An 18,667-nucleotide genomic window follows, 5' to 3' on the forward strand; every position below is an offset into this window, starting at 1 on the left:
TATTCTATAATGAATTTAAGTTTAATTTTGTAATCTCCAGTGTCTTCTCTTGTGCTGTCTTGAATATAAACAAACTTAAGCTTGTTCTCGGCTATCTTTTGTTTGCCTTTCTGATCAAATAGAAATCAGTATGTTCTGAACTTCAAACTAGTACTCAGATATGTTAGAGTAGATTTTCACCCCAATCCAATATTGAGTTGGAAATGCTCTTAAATAGTTATGTAAATCAGCTCTATTACATCATACTTTATATACAGTTTATTTTATTTTCTTACTGCTGTTTAGACACTATCTGTGATTTCGATCGAAATACTTTCCCTTAAGTGTTTGAATGCTTTAATTCTAAAGCGTGTCTACAGAGCTTCTTTCAGAAGTACACACAAATAAAGATTGGAGAACTCTGAATGCTGATACAGAGTGGCTGGTAGTACTACAGATTGCAGGCAAAAGATCAAGTGTCATCACAAGATCTGACTGCTGAGAAGTATTATGGCACCCTCTAATTGAAAGGACAGAATAGGTGGCCTAGCCACTTTGCTGCTCTTGTTTCTGTTTTGTTGAGGCTGAACAAAAGGCCTGACTAGCACTGTGTTGTCTTCAGTAGATGCAGCTGTGCCAGATTACAGTGGTGAGTAAAGCTTCTGGTCTCTTTGGGACCACTTATGCATTGTTAATTACTGCCAGTTTGTTCCAATTTGTATTTTACACCTAGATTTTTCAGATGAGTTGTTTACTGAAGGAATTAAAATAGCTTTTATGCACAGCCTAGCTTGTGTTGAGAGTTATATTATGACAACAAACATGTGACTGATATAAAGCAACTCTGAGCTGTTGCAGCTTGGAGGAAAACAGTTGACATGGCAGTTGTCTCGCCTTTAAACCATCATTTTGGTGAGATTGACAATAAGCTGTTGTTTTGTTATAAAAGCAATTGTCTCATGGTACATAAGAGTTGATTCAGCATTCATTAATAGCACAATGTCTTTATTTTACGGAAAATGAAAAGAACATTGTGAACCATGTGGTCTTTTTTTATTTGTTTAGCCAGATATTTGACAGCAAATTCTTCTTAGTTCTGTAAACCTGGCAAATCACCTTTTAAAAAAACTCCATTTCTATAAATTATGATTACTCACTAAAGGTGTGGTCTTTTGGGGCATGTTTTGAGCCTACGCTATCTCACTCCCATCCACAGATTTTAAGAAATAATGCCATGATCTCACTTCTGTTTACTGTTCTCATGTGGCAGCAAAATGCTCTAAGTGTACGTTCCGTTAGCTATTCTTACTAATGGATCTCCAAGTTAATTTACTTTTTTTAAGAACATGAAAAATTGGGCTCTTTTAATTGAATGTTACTGTGCTACAGAGCTAGCTACTCAGTACCTCACTACAGAACGTTCCATTTTTTTCTCAGTGTATGGTATGCATTGGTAGTAGAAGGTAAAGTGACAAAACTAATTAAGAAGTAAGGTAAGTAGTGTTTGAGAATCAGAGGAGGAAAATGCAACCTGCATAACTAGGGGGCTGATCTCCTTGAAAGCAGTTCTTCAGAGGAGGATTTTGGGGTGGACAAGCTGACTGTGAGCCAGCAATGCACTATCACAGCAAAGAAGGCCATCAGCACCCTGGGCTGCATTAGGAGGAAACTTGCCAGCAGTTTTAGAGAGGTGAACCTTCCTCTCTACTGGGTGTGGGGTGAGACATCTGGAGTGCTGCGAATAGAAGATGGGGAGTTTCCATCTTTAGGGATACTCTCAGCTCAGTTTATGGAACACAGCTCAGGGCAACCTGCTGAAGTTGACCCTTCTCTGAGCTATGTGGGTTGGACTAGGTAATCTCAAGATCTTTCAGCCTCAGTTGTGCTGTGATTTTGTGAAGTATGGTATGGAAATCCTTTAGATAATTGGCACTATACATATTTGTACATCATTGTACACCAGATCAGAATCAGAGACTCGAATGATAAGGATTATAGGAATTATGTTTATTGACTGCCTCCCACTTAAAATGTTTCAACTTTCAGCAGCAGAAAAGCATCGAAGACTGCTACAGGAAGTGCCCCTGTATTTTTTTTTTATCCTGAGATTGATATGCTGCTGGTGGTTGATATGCTGCTGTTGGGACTGATTCTAATACCAGAATTTGTACTATTGATAGTGTTATCAGAGCTTGTATTGCTACTCTACTGCTAAAGGAAGGTTGAAAAGTATAAACAGGCAATCCTGAAAAAGGCAAATGTCTTTGCCTTTGAAAGAGGTCCTGGACCTTCTCAGGTGGGAATATTGCTGCCACAACTGTTCCCTTATGACCTTTGTGTTTAGCAAGCAGTAGATAAGCCCAAACAGGGATAGTGTTTTTTAAATAAAATTGGTTAGTAAAGTTTGGTTTAATCCACTTGAATAGTGTTTGTAAGATGCAAGTGAAAAATTTGTGTTCTCATTGGAGGTGAGGAAAAAACACATGCAACTTTGAGCTACCAGCTGAATCAGGCTTGCTCTTCATTTAAATAGTTTGGATATTTGACACTTCATCAAAAGTTATCCTGAAGACCTATTGAGCTGACATAGCATCAGAGTGACATTCCAGCATGAAAGGACTTCTTGACATGTAGAACAGGTTTGCATTGAGACAATATTAATTGTAAAGAAACAGTGTTTCCCTCTGAAGAAATACCATTGTAAGATGATGATAAATTATCCACTCTATTTTTTGTCTTCATTTTTCAGGTAAGATTTTTTGCTCTTTCTTTCTGTTGAAGGGTGTAAAATTCTAAAATATTTCTGATAAATTGTCAATGAAAATGCTTTAAAAAATTGATGGTGTAAAAATCCACATAGTGTAAAAATTTATTTCTTTGCCAGGGAGAAAGGCGTCAACCTTAAAAAGTATTCAGCATCAAGTTTTCTCTAGAGGTGTTAGTATGGTATTTTAACCTAATAATCTATTTCAAAATAATTAGAAAACATCAAAAAGATTTTGCTGGCTAGAAGAGGTTTTGTGGTTGGTAAGTTAGGTATCATACAAATGGTTATATGATTTTTACAGCGTCCCGTTTCCAAATGTTTCTTTCTTACTGAAAGTTGTGGGAGTTCTAAGACTACTGTGAGCTATTTAGAATTGAATATTTTATCTTTGGCTTTCAGGCTTCTATTTCAAGTTCCTTAATATTACCCAATATAATGCAGGTGTCTATGTACACACATGTAAATATATGTATGCATACACATACACATACACACAAAAAGGACTATGCTAGAACTGAAAGTGCAAGTTTTTTAACCATCAGCACAGAAGAGAAGATACTGAAGAGATTATTAAGAATCTGATCATCAATTTGTCTTCCTATAGTGCTGGAAGCTGTGCATATTATGTTAGGTAGGTTGCAGTGCCCTTTGTCCTACAAGAGCATAGGTCATATTCATATGAGCGTGGAATCAGGCTCTCCTATTGGGAACAACGTTGAATCTTTTTTTTTTTTTTTTTTTTTTTCTTCCAAAACCATGAAGCCACAAACATTTTTGCCCTAAGCTTTCATCTGGAGTCAGAAAAATGGTGGATTTACTATACTGTTCTGAAAAAGCTGTGCCAGTGATCCAAATGAGTTTTAAGCTATAACAGTATTAAAATTTTATTACAAATAAAAAGATGAGTATAATTTGGTTAATAGCTCTTGTGGTACCTCAAAGGCATGCAACAGTAATACAAGTCTTTCTCAGCTCTCTTTTTAAAGCATTTTTCTTGGTTGGGCAAGTCATCTGCTTTTGAAGATCATACAATCCAAATATGCTTTAAATGTGAAGAAATTGTAAGCCATCCCAGAGAGAGCAAGAGAATGTGGATGCACACCACCAGAAGCTTTTTCAGATTACTGATTTGGAGGCACATGCAGTGCTCAGTGAGTTAGCCCCAGTTCTTGATTGAGTTCCTGTGGCCCATTTGGTAGATGCTGCACTGTTCAGAATAGGATCCATGCTGCTTTCTGCTGAGGTCGCTGGTCTGAAATGGCCTCCCAGATGATGCTATTATGTTTTGTTAATGGGCATGTTTTCATTTATTAGAAGCACTTCCAGGAAAAAAAATGAGCAATGTAACCTAAGTGCTGACAAGAGGCATTGTGTTTTTCAGAACGTTCTGCTACACAAGGCAGCACGTGGGTAGTGCTAAATATACGGTTTACTCCTTTATATGGTATATGGACAACTCTTTTGTATCATGCTGTACAGAGGAAGGCAGAGTATTGCGTGGTTTTCTTACTAGATTTCTTCTTGTGTTGTGGTAACATATTTAGTTAGCAACAAGTTTGAATAAAAGCCGCTACCTGTCAGAGATTTTGTGGCCACTTTAATGATGTAACACAGAACTTGGAATCAGAACAGAAGGATAGATGAAGAATAAAATTTTTAAAAATCATATTAATTCCTTTTATGCTGTTGTATGAACTCCCTTGTTTCTACAACTAAATAAATGAACCAAATGCAGACTTGTTTCCTATTATTGCTTCGTCAGTGATCAACAACTTCTGGGCTGAGTCGTCTTCTTTTTCTGTGTGTTGTTTGTGAGGATGTGGCCATCTATGAGAATGTATGTAATAGTACTTTTGTTCTTCTATCTGAACTGTAACACCATTACTGAACTGTAATTCAACTGTAGGCTAAATAATTGGAATAAGTAGTAACCAGGAACCACTTTAGCGTATAGTGCATGTACACACTACAAGGTGCAGTGTGTTTATTTAAGTGTTTGATAAAATATAAGGAAATTACATGTTTCCATAAGTCAATGTCAGTTCATAGAACAATCTAAGTTAGAAATACGTGTGTTATATATGTGCAGTTTTACTGGAGTCAATCATGAATGCTTATGGCAGCCAAGGATTTGATTCTTATTCACAGTAAATGATTTAACAGTCTGCACTTCTTTTCTGTGCTTTTCTTTTATGTTTCAAAGAGTTGTTTTTGTTTTGTTTTCCCTGTTATATAGTATGTAGATCTAACTAAAGAAACAATTTTAGTTATGATGATGGGAGCTGATCCACCCTGCTGGGCTTCCATGAAACACAGGGGTCTTTAGTTTTATATTATTGCAACTTCTTGCACTACATAGACTGCATGTAAAGCGTCAGGATATAGGTGCATAATATGTTTTACCTTAAACAAATGTATTGATTTCTTTTGTTGGTTGTTCTGCAATACCCTGTGATCTTACCTACCATAAATGCAGGATTGCTCATCCTTCTTTCCTTTAATTGTATCATGCTTCTGTGTGGATCTGAAAATGCAGAGTAGCAGCTAATATACTGTAAATGCTTCCTTGCAGTAAGTTCTCTAAAAATATAAGAAATGCGGTAGTGAGTCAGATCGGTTGTCCATCTGTCCCAGTATTCTGTCTCCAATAGTGATAGTCACAGATGTTATTTAGGAAGGCAGGCCATGCAGACCTTAAATTATCAAACAAGAAATGTTAAAGGGTACATTCAAACTTGCGTCTTTAAATATCTACTTATGTTTTGTCTGTGAATGTTTATGCCCCTTTAAAAGTTGTTGCTGCTGTTGTTCTGTGAAAACAAATCCAAGAATTTCAATGCTCACTGTACAGTAAAATAATAACAATAATAAAAAATAATAATACTTTATTTTCTCTGTTTAAATCCCTGTCTTACAAGTTTCAGTGTCCTTCATTTCTAGTTTGCAGGATTTAGTAAACAACTCTGCCATCATCTTAGCCATCTTACTGCCTGTCAGCAGCTTTCTCTCCATTTTTATTTGTAAGACAAGTGCTCTGCCTCCTTAATCACTGTAGTTATTCTCTGCTGTGTTCTGTATGAGAAGCAGTAAGGGGAACTGTAAAAAGAAACTGTGTTATTGAATATGTGGCCACATACTTTCAAATAAACTGATAGAGAAGAGCCAAACTTTATAAACTACAGCATTTAGTACCGATTGTGTATATGGATCAATACTTCTATAGACATTTTTACTTATTTTTAGTTGTTATTAGGAAAAATAAGTAACACAGAATGCTGATACTGTTTCTACAGTATAATAATTCAGAAAAAAAAAAAGGAAGGAAACGTCAAAAAAGGAAATGGTTATCTTCAAAAAACACTTAGTTTTTTTTTAACACTTTTTTAAAGCAGTAAAGCCATGTGTCTGCATATATTTTGAGGCTGAATTTAAATATTCATCTTTAATTTTATAGTGAAGTTATCTGGTGTATACTGTAGCAATTTGATATCTTTTAGCCAAAGGTGTGTGTAAATATAGTTCATATAGTAACCCTTTATTTTAACTTTTATTTATTCTAAGAAGTATATGTGTGTATATATATATATATCTTTCCCTCAGTATCTACATCAATATTTTATTGCTTACATTGCATTATAGCTGATAATTTCTTATGACATTTTGTGTGTAGAAACACCTGGAGTAACGTCTTTTTGAAAATGGCAGCAGTGGTGAAGCAACTACATGAATAACTTCAGATTTCAAGATGCTGTGACTTTTGACCACTAAGTTGCATGTTGCCAGACTGCTAATTGTTATGAATCCTGCTGTAACACTATAATTGAAATAATACGTCCTGGCATGTAATTGCCACCTGTGAGTATAGAAAGCCTTTCTTTGAATTGTCTTGTTCTTCAGCTGCAGCTCACAGGCACATACCTGGTTTCTCACCACATATTGTTACTTGCTCCCTCTTTTTGCCTGCTTCGTCCTCTTTGCCTGTTCCCATGCTGGTCTCAGTGCTTCACGAGCCAGGGCATCCTCCCAGAAACCTCCCAGCCTGCTGCCAGGAGTGGATAAGGCTTCACTGGTGGCATGCTGCATTGCATATTTTGGTGGTGCAGAGGACCTCAGGCAGGAAGGGACTTGCTGCAGCATGTGGTCAGCTATTGCTACTCTGGCTGGAAAAGGTTTGCTGCCAAGAGAAAGGGTAGCCGGAAGGCTAGAGGAAACAGAACACCACAAAGGCATGTCTCTACTCCCAAGTATTTCTCTTCCCTCTTGTCATGGGAAAAGAAAATAACAGGAAAGAGAGGATGTGGAAAATGTAAGGTCCCAGCGGGGAAAAGAAAAAAGGTTAAGGTTGAGGGAAATGGACAATGGGAAGGCCCAACGATGGCTCTGCAAGTAAGATAAAGGGGGTTTGCGGTTAGGTAAAGGAGGGGAAAAAAGGATGGGGAAAAAAAGGAGGGGAAAGAAAAGAGGGGAATGAGACAGAAAAAGGGGAGATGTTGGGAATACGGAGAAAATGTGGCGGAACTAGACAAAATGATAGAAAGGAAATAAAAAGACAAAAGGACGTATGAGCTCTGTTTTTATAACAAAATGGTTTTTTAGATTGAACTAGTCCAAATAGGAGGGAAAATGTACAGGACAGAAAAGTGCCAGATATAACTGTAAACAGAGATGAAGTAGGAAAATGGAAAAATAAAAAGCAGCAGAAAAGAGAGGAGGGGAATAAACACTACAGATTTACTACTTTTTTTTTCCCCCAGTTCTTGTGCATTGTCACATGTCCTTGGGAGAGTACTTGATTCTGATTTAAAAAAAATAATAATAAAAAAAATAGTTTTAATGACAGCAAGTCCTCCTTTTTTTTTCATTGTTACCATTACTGTACTATGAGTAGACCAGTGGTCTCCAAGCATCTTAGATCATGCACCTCTAAAACATTTCATTTTGAGCAGGCACCCCTGATACATGTATCTATTAATCTATGAATTATATAAATGCACAGCTGTACTAGAATATTATGTACATTATAAAAATATACACAAGTTAAAAAGACTAATGAAGATGGTGTATGCACAATTTTAAATTTAGTTTTATTTATTAATGGTACAAAAACATATTCTTCCTATACCACAGTGAACTGTCTTGCACACCCCCTAGCGTGCATGTACCTCTTCCCCCACTACTTTGGACACCTTTGGAGAGCACTGTAACAAAATGTTTTAAGCTCTATAATGAGGTCCCTGCAAAGTTATTGTTGACATTTCTGGTGGCCTTGGTGATATCACAAGGTACAGAGCTGTCTTGGTGCTTCATGGCAATGGAATCTGGGTGTTTGCAGTCCTGCACAGGAACTGATCCTAATATAGCTTTTTAGTACAATAGAAAAACAAATAATGTGGTCATTCAGTCTGACCATATTTGAATTTTCTAGGTTCTTATTTTGTTTTTATTAGGTAGAAGGACCAAAATTACAGTTTTCCAAAAACACAGACAAACTGTTCTGAAGGCAGTTGCCATGATTTTGAAGTTTCCAGTCTTGCTACAACTAATTAGACCTGAAAGTATTTGCTGAAGACATTGAGAATTTTAATCTGTTTTGGGTCTTTTATATTCTTAGAAGAGTCTTCACAAAGTAGGAGCTGTAAATCAAAGTGGGTTTTGTAAGCCCTTTGAACCAGACCTGCAATCAAGCTCCAGTTGCCCAGATAAGATTAGACTTAACTGCTTCAAGGGTAACTTTGTTTACATGTGTTGTATTTTAAATTTCTAATGTGTTTAATGTAACATATTAATGGGAAATTCAAACCTTCAATGGTAAATCATACTATGTTTTCTTGAGAAGTGTATGTCTGAAAACACCTGCCTTCGTTATGTTATCTTTCCATGTGCTTTCCTGTGGAAATTCATATAACAAAGGTTATGGGTAGGTAACAGCTGTAAGCAGACAGAGAATTGTTTAAATAATACTTCTTCATTTCTGTTTAATAATGTTTACATTTATTTTTTTTACTGATATGCATTTTATTATGCCTAGAAGCAGCAATTCTGTGCACTAATGAACAGCAAACATTGACAGTGAGATACAAACATGCTAAAACAATGAATTTATTAAAGTTATTTTTAGATGAGATTACAGTTAAAAGCATTCTAATTTTGGTTTTGCCCTTTGTTGACATATGCCCTACTTGCTAGATATTAATACATTAAACATGCTAGGATGAAAAAACTTTATTACAGATAGTCTAGCTGATACTGTTCAATGGGAAGGCTCTGGCTTTGAATGCTGTAGGAATATATGAACATCCATCTATGCTAGCAGGAAAATTGGCAAATGATACTACTCTCTTTAGATGAATTTATACTTATGTTTCAAGTATGTACTCCTAGGTCAGTGTGGCTGGCTTTTTTTTTTTTTTTTTCTTCCTTTTCCTGACTTCTCTTCATTTTACGTGTTTTCTGGACAGCCTTCATCAGCAATATTAACTGTCCCTTTTAATGACTCGAGGACCAGAACTGGTAAATCCCAAAATTTGTGTTAAATCTTCCTGAGCTTGACCCTTCTGCTGAGAATATGAACTCAGTAACTGTTACAAGACAGACAGTGGTTTTCATAGTATTGGAACAAGAAAACTGCCAATCTTCGGTATGCTTCCCCATGCTGGCATCAAGCAATTCCTCTGCACTTTGTTTTTAACTCACTTTATAAACACAAATCCATCATTCTTTTCAAATGCTGGAGAAGCAGTTGAAGTCAACTCAAAGATAAAAATGTCTGTATCCTGTTAGCTATCTGCTACCTTTTAAGTAGTCTTTAATGATTATACTGTTTGTGAGAGGACGCAAGCAGATTGATAGGAAGACAATGCTGTATTGTGAAATAGAAATGATATTATCAATTAGACTTTTTTTAAAAATGTTTTCTATAGATCTGAGTGTAGATAATGTCTGGAATTTAGTTCCAACAGAATGCATTCTGTAAAGTTTTATAAGAGATCTGTTTCCCTGAGGATGTTTATGGGCCTTTTCAACAAGGAAGAGCTAGTGAATTCAAGCCCAACCCTATCCGGTATATCAAAAACATATGTTGAACCACAAAAAGTCCTGAGTTTATCCCTCTCCCTCAAGACAAACTATTCCAAATCTAGAACTTCTGATTTACCTCTTGGGTTTTGAACTTTCAAAGGATGTTCAAGTTATATTGTTAAGCTCCAGCTGCAACACACACTAAAAATACTTATTTGAAAAACTAAATAGATTCTGGTGTAACTATAGTGTTCTGGAGAGAATAGAGAGTCTAGAGTCTTAAAGGCAAACAATGAAACTTCAAGCTGATGAAAGAGGCATGGAAGTTGACTCCACCAGTAGATGCACTTGAGTTTGCACTTCTCTTTATGTGTTCCTACTTGCACAACCGTTTCTGACATTCTGCATTCTAGGGGCCTGGAGGTCAAGGACGGGTGCCTGAGGTTGTAACTGATGAGTTGTATTAGGTTACACGGCAGGGAAGATCACAGCTTTGGCCTCAGTGATCCCGAGACTTCTCTGACTTTAGGATATTTGTAATCTAGAAGAGATTTCAATACTACAACTGAAGTATCAAACATATCACTAAGTGTTAATCAAACGTTAAATGTAGCCCTCTCATGCTTTAAATTTACCAGGTCCATACTGAGATGTTTTTCTATTCTAGCATTATCTAAATATTAAGAGCCTTAAGCCATGAAGAAGTTTCTCCTAAGCTGCTGTTCCTTACAATTCCTGTGCAAACCCCCTTCATTGTCCTTTTTTTTTTTTTTTTTTTTTCCCCCCCAGGGTCCTTTTATTACTTGGCCCTGAAATAATAATGGCCTTCACATGACAGTACTGTTCAGATCTTAAATACATCTGTAATTCAGTTTGTAACTCAGAAGTAGTCCAAAGAAAGAAATGGGCTTCCTGTGAAGTTTCAGGTAGCTTTTTTTTTTTCTTCTCATTGAGGAAACAGTGGAAAATTTGGTGAGTGCAAGAGACATCACATATATCAAGGTGGAAGTGAAATCCTGTTGAAGGGAGAAGGCAGCCACGTTCTCCAGGCAAGCAATTCCAGATCACAAGGTACTGCTCCACTACAATTCTGGGTTGGAATATGGTACTTTCAAATAGTGATAGCCAAATATCAGCCATATTATTTATTTATTTATGTATTTATTTATTCCTCCCCTTCCCCTGCTGGAACCAATCAGGAGTAATCACTAATATTTCCCTTTAAGATGTGATTAATGATCTCCAGGATTAGCACCAATGAGACATACAGGAGCCATTTACATCTCAGGCCTTTTGTTGTACCAGTCAGCAATCTCTGTCATTAAGCTGATATGCAGTCTGTATTGAGAAACTTAATTGTAGAGCTGCAGGCCTTCCAAGGCAGATATTAAGACAGCCTGAATATATTTGTATAGTACTTCACAAGGCATTGTAAATATATCAAATAAAATAGGATCCCTTTGGGGACTGGGAAAAGTTTGGGGGGAACAGGGAGGGAGGGACACAGGACAGAGAAGGGTTGGAAGGGAGAAGGTAATAAATAAAAGCTTAAATTTGGAAGTCTAATGAGGCATACATTTCTCCCCTCCCCCCCCCCCCCCAAAAAAAAAAAAAAAAAAGTTATTACTGAACAATCTTTTAGGCTTTTTGTATGTAGCAGCATGTTACTGAGTATTTGCTATACAAGACAAATAGATCAAATAGTACTGCTTAAATTTTAATGATATTCTGAAATAACAGCATGTAAAAACATTTGTGCCCATTATCTCATTTTAATTCGTTACCTTGCTTTGAGAAGAATGTTTCTAAAGTGAAAATGGTTTCTGTAATGCCTGTCCTTCAATCAATCTATGATTTATAGATACATTTCTCAGACTCTGAAGAAGTGTTGTCTCTCCCTGGTTACTTGTGACATACAATAAAAATTGTGAAGCTCAGCAGACATAATCTAATACCAAAAATGCAATATAAACAGGGAAAATGCTTCTTCTCTACATTCTTTCAATTAAAATGACCTTGGAGAGTACACAGAATAAAATTAGCTTTAAAAAAAAAAAAGGGGGCAACAAAGTGTTTACTTATATATATCAATTTTTAATTAAAAATAGTCCCTACGCTGTTTCTCCTAATTTGTTTTTATGATTTTCATACTTAATCACACCACAAAGATAAAGTTGCTAAACAATGTACATGTAGGATTTGGGTCGTGGAGGGGGGGGGTTATGCCCTGAAAAGCATATGAGTTGAAACAACAATGTCAAAAGTTTTAAACTTTACACAAGTGAAATGAACTAAAAGAACAAACTTGCTGATGATCTCAGTAGTTGTGGAATAAGCAATTATTTGTGCATAGGAAAGACATTTGACCTAAAAGCATCCACAGCATTGTGAAACAATAGTATTTCACTCTTTGCCCTTTTCTGTTGGCTGGACTGTGAATCTCTAAGGGTTTATATTCCAGCCACGGTGCACTTCAAGGAGAGGGCTCAAATTTTACCCAGTCTCAGACAGCTTCGTGTTCTGACCAAGCCTGCTGAAGAGCACCTCCTTTTTAGAAAGTAGTTCTCATCACACCCGTTTACATGTTTGTTTTGTTTACCAAGCTCATTTCTTGACTCCTTTGTTTTTCATTCTTTAGGATTAAAGCACGGCTCTGGTTCACTTCCAGGAGGAAGGTTAGTCCAAGGCCTGCATGAAACCGTCTCTGCAGCAGGGTCCAGCAGGAAGCTGGTATGTTGCTCAGGCCTCACTGTAGAGTTAGTCTGAGTCCATGGGAAGGTCTGATCATTTTGTTGCTCAGCACAGAGAAAGGTTCACCATTTGTGATTCCTTACATGTATAAACAATATAAATGTATGCTACAGAACACCATGTGTACTGGAAAACAGTGGGCAAACTGGTCCTGCAGACAGTCTATGTGATATGCAAAGCCGGCAGGACCCTTTCTGTTCTCAGTATCTGTTGCTGTGCAGATGTTAGCTCAGATCATTTTAAGACTTGGAAGACTTGGTTGTGTGTAGTGCTGTTTTGTTTGTTTGTTTTTTGACCCCAATTAGCATTCTTTTCCCTGTGCTTGGCTTAAGTCATGGCTACCTTTTTCATCTTCATAATGTCTCCAGTCTGCCTAATTCAGACAGGAAGAAAATTGCCATGACACATACATGCTGTTATCTGTATGTTCAGCCCGAAGTTTCAATTGAGAAGTCATTTTCTAAAAAATTTTGCTGTCTGAGTTTGGGATGCATTGTGTATAAACATGCAGTATGTTCGCAGTTGTTGGGTGTGGGGTTTTTGTAGTTTTATATGTTGGTTTGTTCATTTTTGTCCTCTTGCTCCATGCAGCTTACTCCATTAAATTTTGTGGAGGTAGAAGTTAAATATAAAACGTTGGTATCAGTCCAACATGTACATCTGGCTTGCTTAGCAAATGTACTTCTGTTGCAGTACAACAAGCAGCGGGGGAAGGGAATGGAACCAAAAGCAGGAGAGAAATAGTAGGTTGGTAGCAAAAGAAATAGATGGAAAAATAAAGGGGTCAGCAGAAAAGAACTTGCCTGATTTAGTGTTGTCTAACCTTCAGAGTGCATGCTTACACTGAGAACATGTCTTGCCTTGTGCATAATTTGTACTTTTTCAAGCATTTTTCCTTTATTTTTTCCCCCTAATTATTTACCTTAACATTAAATGGCAGCAATTGAGAAGACAACAGGGAAGTGAAGTTCTGCTGCTTACACTTTTTTTTTTTTTTTTTTTTTTTTTTTTCCTGGTGTGTTGTGAAGCTCATCAGTTTTTCATTGTTCCTTTATATGGAGCTGTTCATGAATGTGTATATCTCAGTAATCTGAGTTTTTGGAGCTCTCTAGAGGATGAGTTTGTAAGTGACCTTTCAGCTTTCCCTTTCAGCGCTCATAAACCTTATTGAAAATACATTTCTAAAAGTTAGGTGGCACTGAAAATGTTTGAGCTGCAGTGTAGTTCCTAGTCCTCCAAAGTGCAAATGATCACAGGAAATAAAAGGTGATCATGAAATGGCAGAGTTCTTCAGCTGCTGCTGCTGCCTGTACTGAGCTACTGGATGAAGCCACTTAACTGCTTTGCAGCTGCAAAATAAAACCAAAGTTTAAGTTATCTTGCTTTATTTCCTACATGACTCAGAACAGGAACATGCAATTAATCTGATGAGCTTCTTAATCTTCTTAAAAACTTACAGATCTGGTTGTGGTATTTGCCAGTTGTTGGGAAGTCCTAAGTAAAATTTATGTGCACAGTTACAGGCTCTAGAAAGCTGCTGTTCAGGAATGTAAGGTCTTGAGATTACAATGAATATTACTAAGCAGACATCAGTGGTGATTAGAAGAAGAAAAAAAGACTTAAGAGTTCATTTGTGCAGAAGAGGAGAATAAAAAATTAGATTTTTATATACAGGGTGCCCATGTTGTGGAGCCTATTGCAATTCTGGTTCTATTACCTTAAAGACAAATAATGTATCAAATTGGAAAAAGAATCATAATGCACTCTAAGGATGATGAGATATTAAACAGTTTCCATGTAAGGAATGAGGAAACATACTTTGTTTATGTATTTAGAGTGGAAAATAAATGAATAGGGGAGAACATGTATGAGTTGCATGGAGAAGGAATGACTGTATTTTTCAGCATAAGAACTCTGGAGTATCAAATGAAACAAGTACATGGAAGCTCCAAACCTAGCAAGAAGAAGTATTTCTCACAAGAAGCAGTTATGCTGTAGAGCAACTTGTCATGAGGCATTGTGGATGCTAGGAACTTATGTGAATTCAGAAAGCAACAGGCTCTTTTAATGGCTGGAAAATGAAAGTGTATCAGAGGTGATCCAGAGCCTCCAATCACTGGGAGGTGGGCAACTAGACAAGGAAGTGTTGATGTATGATTAGTTAACTTTTTCTTATATTCTTATCATCTCTTGTCACTAGCTACTGTTGGTACAAGCTGCTGTGCTAGACAAACCTCTGCTCACCAAACAGATAGTCCAAATTTATTTATTTATTTATTTGAATAAACCTCACTGAAGTCAGTCATTGCATTTCACTACAGTGTCTTGTTTTAGAGGCTGACTTAAAATAAGAGGCATGTATTTTAGAATTACTGAGTATGTCAACCCGAATTCTCTGTTGTTTTAAATGAACTGTGTTTTGCAGCACTGCAAATGCACCTCAGAGAATCAAAGGACTCATTTCTGATGGTCATATACTTCTTGTTTTTACATTTGGCTGTCATTCATATGAGACACTTCAATTCCTGTTTTTGTAAAAAAAAAACAAAAGGTCAGGATGATATCCTATGCAGGGAACCCAACAGATAACTTTTCCTGTAACAGTAATTAGCCTTTGTATTTGTTCTTTCCCAAAAGGAAAAAAGGTTCAGTCAGCCATTTTGTGACATACTGTGTTGACAGAAAACTGAAAATTTACTGGAAACAAACCCCTCCAGTTTTACATAGGCATATGATTGCCTTGATACAATACAAGGTAAGCATTATTCTACAGTATGTGCTTCAAAAGTGCTTCAAGTGTGTTTTCATGCAGTTTTAGAGACTTTTTTTTTTTTTTTTTTTTTTAATAAAAAGAGTATCACTTTGAGGACTATGGTCTGAATGCATATTGGAGTTTAGAGCCCAAAGCTGTGCACAAAGATTTGCAATAGAAAATTATATTGTACAAGAGATCAGTTTTGCACTGCATGATGGAAGCTTTGTTTTCAACCTCTGTTTTATGCCATGAAAATGTATCTTCCCTTGGTGTTGTAAGGTTGCAATTTAATTGTTATTTTTTTCAAAGATACAAAAAGTATCTTACTTGCATATGTCTCTTCTTGGATGAAATGGATTACCTGCAAATACAGCTTTTACACTTGAGTTTGGGAATGCATTAGAAGTGTTATAACTTTTTTTTTTTTTTTTCTTTTTCCGGAAGTATTTATGAATGCTTTTTAGTTATGTGATGTTCCTGAGCATTTCTGCTTGTAAATATTTATCCTGTGCCTTCAATCAGATATGTAATTCTTAAATATAAATGCAAAACATAATACATTTCTCAGCAGTGGAAGCCAGACTTTCCTTCTTTCTCCAAGATTAAGACAACACATTTGTGTGTTTGTGTGTATGTGTGTGTGTCTGCTATATTGAATATATCTGCCAATGTGAGTGAAGAATAGAAATCTATGTTTTGTGTTATGCTCTTCTTTTTGTAAATTTCTCAGTATGTTAACTAAAATTGTTGTCTGCTAAACACAAATTAGACCCCAAAAAAACTCAGGACATATATTTATGGCACAGAAATAATATGCATGTTCTGCATTATTAATGCTAATTATGAATGTAGAAATGCCATAAAGTGATAATGTTAAGTGCACGAGATGAAACACAGTCATAGATATTCCAAATAGTCTCGCTAAATTCTGGCAGGCAACTTGTAGGAGATAATGCATTTAATGATTTTTAGTTTGCTTTATGGATTATGAACTATAAGAGCTCACAATCCATAATTTATCAAAAAAATCTAATAGATATGTAAAGATCTGTAGACTGCAGCTTTTGGTTTAGGAGCACAGCACTCCCGACCGGACTCTTCTGGGACTGACTAGACTAGTAGTTTTTCTGGTTATATTTTTTTTCTGTTTCTTGACCAAACAGGCAGATAGGACCAAATTGCCCTTAGGGTTACCAGTAGATCATTTAACAATCAGTTTCCAGTAAATGTAAGCCAACTTTACTATTGCAGTTTCCTAGTATTTTTGGTGTTACATATCAACCCCAATCACATTGAAATAAATATTGAACTGACTTGGAAGGTGGACTCCTTTAAAGAAAAGCCTTCCCATGGAAAAATATTTAAATACAGAAGAGAATCAGTTTAAATGTTTTAAGTTACATTGAACTAAAATCCAAACACAGTGGAAAAAAAATATTATAATTATTTCTTGGTGTGAGACGACTCAGCATATGGATAGCTTTGGTGAGAATTGTGACCTTTACTGAGACGATATTAAAAATTAATGCAATATGAGTTTGCATTTAGTATTTTCCAAACTGTACTTTACAGAATTATGGAAGACAAAATACATCCTTATCTCCTTTCCCTTCCTTCGCCTTGCCTCGCCTCCCCTCCCCTCAACTTCCCTCACTTAGCCTCTATGTTTTTCTGCTATATATATCTGTCTACTCAGCCTATTCTCATTTGGTCCTCATAGTTATATTCAACCTTTCTTTGAAAATCCTAGTTCACAAATCCTCCTTTAACCTTCACTGCAGCCTGCACTCCCTTCATTAACAGGAGTATTGAAATGATTTTGCTGGTTCACTGTCAGTGTCTGCTTACAGAGAATAACATTTAAAAGACCAAACAAAAAAAAAAAATACCCTCACTTTTTCTTGTTGGCTTTCAACACTTTCTAATCTCTGTATGACCCAGAATCTTGAAATTCCAATGTGTTTCTCTGCTGTAAAGTTGCTGGTAACATCTGAAGTGAAGAGGGAGAATGAATAGATAGGCTCTGATAGAACTTAGTGGATTGATTAGGGGAAGCTTTAAGGAGGTCTGTGAAATCCTTGAAGAACCCAGAGCAGAGTCTGCAGTCTTGTTATGTTTGCCACATGACACAGACTTTTGCTGTCTGTGTTTAGTGCTACTAATTTCAGTAGTAGTAAGTGAAGTCTCCAGTGACTTTCTTCATACTTTCTCACAGACCTGCAAAAAGAAACTTGAGTGCTAAGTGGCTTTGTTCTGACATGAATTAACAAAAAAGGCACAGTCCTTCAGTGGGCAGGGGAAGACTTCAAGGTGCAAATGTCAGAGAGGAACTGTAATACATTATGACACAAGAAGACACACTGAAACTACTCCCTCCTAAAACCTGGTTACAGATCTAAGCATTCCTCTAGTGTGCAATTTAAACTCTTTCATCTTCTACTTTAAGCTGTCATTACATCTTGTTAACTGCTGCTAGCTTTAGTTGAAGCACCATGTTTCAATGTAGGAGCAGGAGTTTACCAACAGCAAACCTCTTCAGCCCAGGCAGCCTTTGTTTTATTTCAGGAATCTCACTTTTCTTTGCCACACAATATGTTAAACTCCCAGAGAGGTAATTAAAAATACATGTGTTTAGTATGATAATTTAAAACACAGCTACTATATGGAAAAGGTATTACCACAGAGTACCCGGGATGAATGCCAGAAAAGGCAAAGAAACAAGGAAAGAAATATGTATGTTTGCTCTCTTATCTGCAATACACCAACAAAAGCAAAATTTTCTGAATCACAAGGACCTGGATAGGAATTCAGAGTTAGGCTCTGATCTTGAATAGTAACTGGACGCACTTACCACTGTCCTAGAATTTACTTTTGCTTAGAAATACAAAAGGTGGCTTCCTTCTTACTTATTTTGAAATCATTAGACCATGGTCACCACATCAGTGTTCTCTTTCAAATCTGTCTTTTGCTGCTTTTAAGGTTTGTGATATACATTAAGCACAAGGATTTGTCTGCTTAAACCCAAAGAAGTGTGAGGGAAGAAGTCGTGCCAGATGTAGATGCAATGCTTCAGTGCACCATTTGGGTTTGATATCGAGATTTCAAATAGTCAGGTAATCTTGCAGTCCGACCTTCCACATACTTAGGGGTTTAAGTTACTGTTACATCCACATGTAACCATCACATTTGGAAATTGTAGCTTCTGGGTGATAATTCCGTTCTGTAACTGATCTGCTGTTTTCACAGTTGGCAGGTATTTGTGTTTTGAGTCAGATTAATGAGAGGCATGTGTGTGTGTCATTTAAAATACATGTATATATAACAATGTATTTAGCTTTGGACTACTTCATCTATGTAGAAGTGTTTCTACTTTTTGCCCCCATACAGTAAGTACCAAC

Source organism: Netta rufina (assembly GCF_964035555.1).
Source record: "Netta rufina genome assembly, chromosome: Z".
Taxonomy (NCBI): domain Eukaryota; kingdom Metazoa; phylum Chordata; class Aves; order Anseriformes; family Anatidae; genus Netta; species Netta rufina.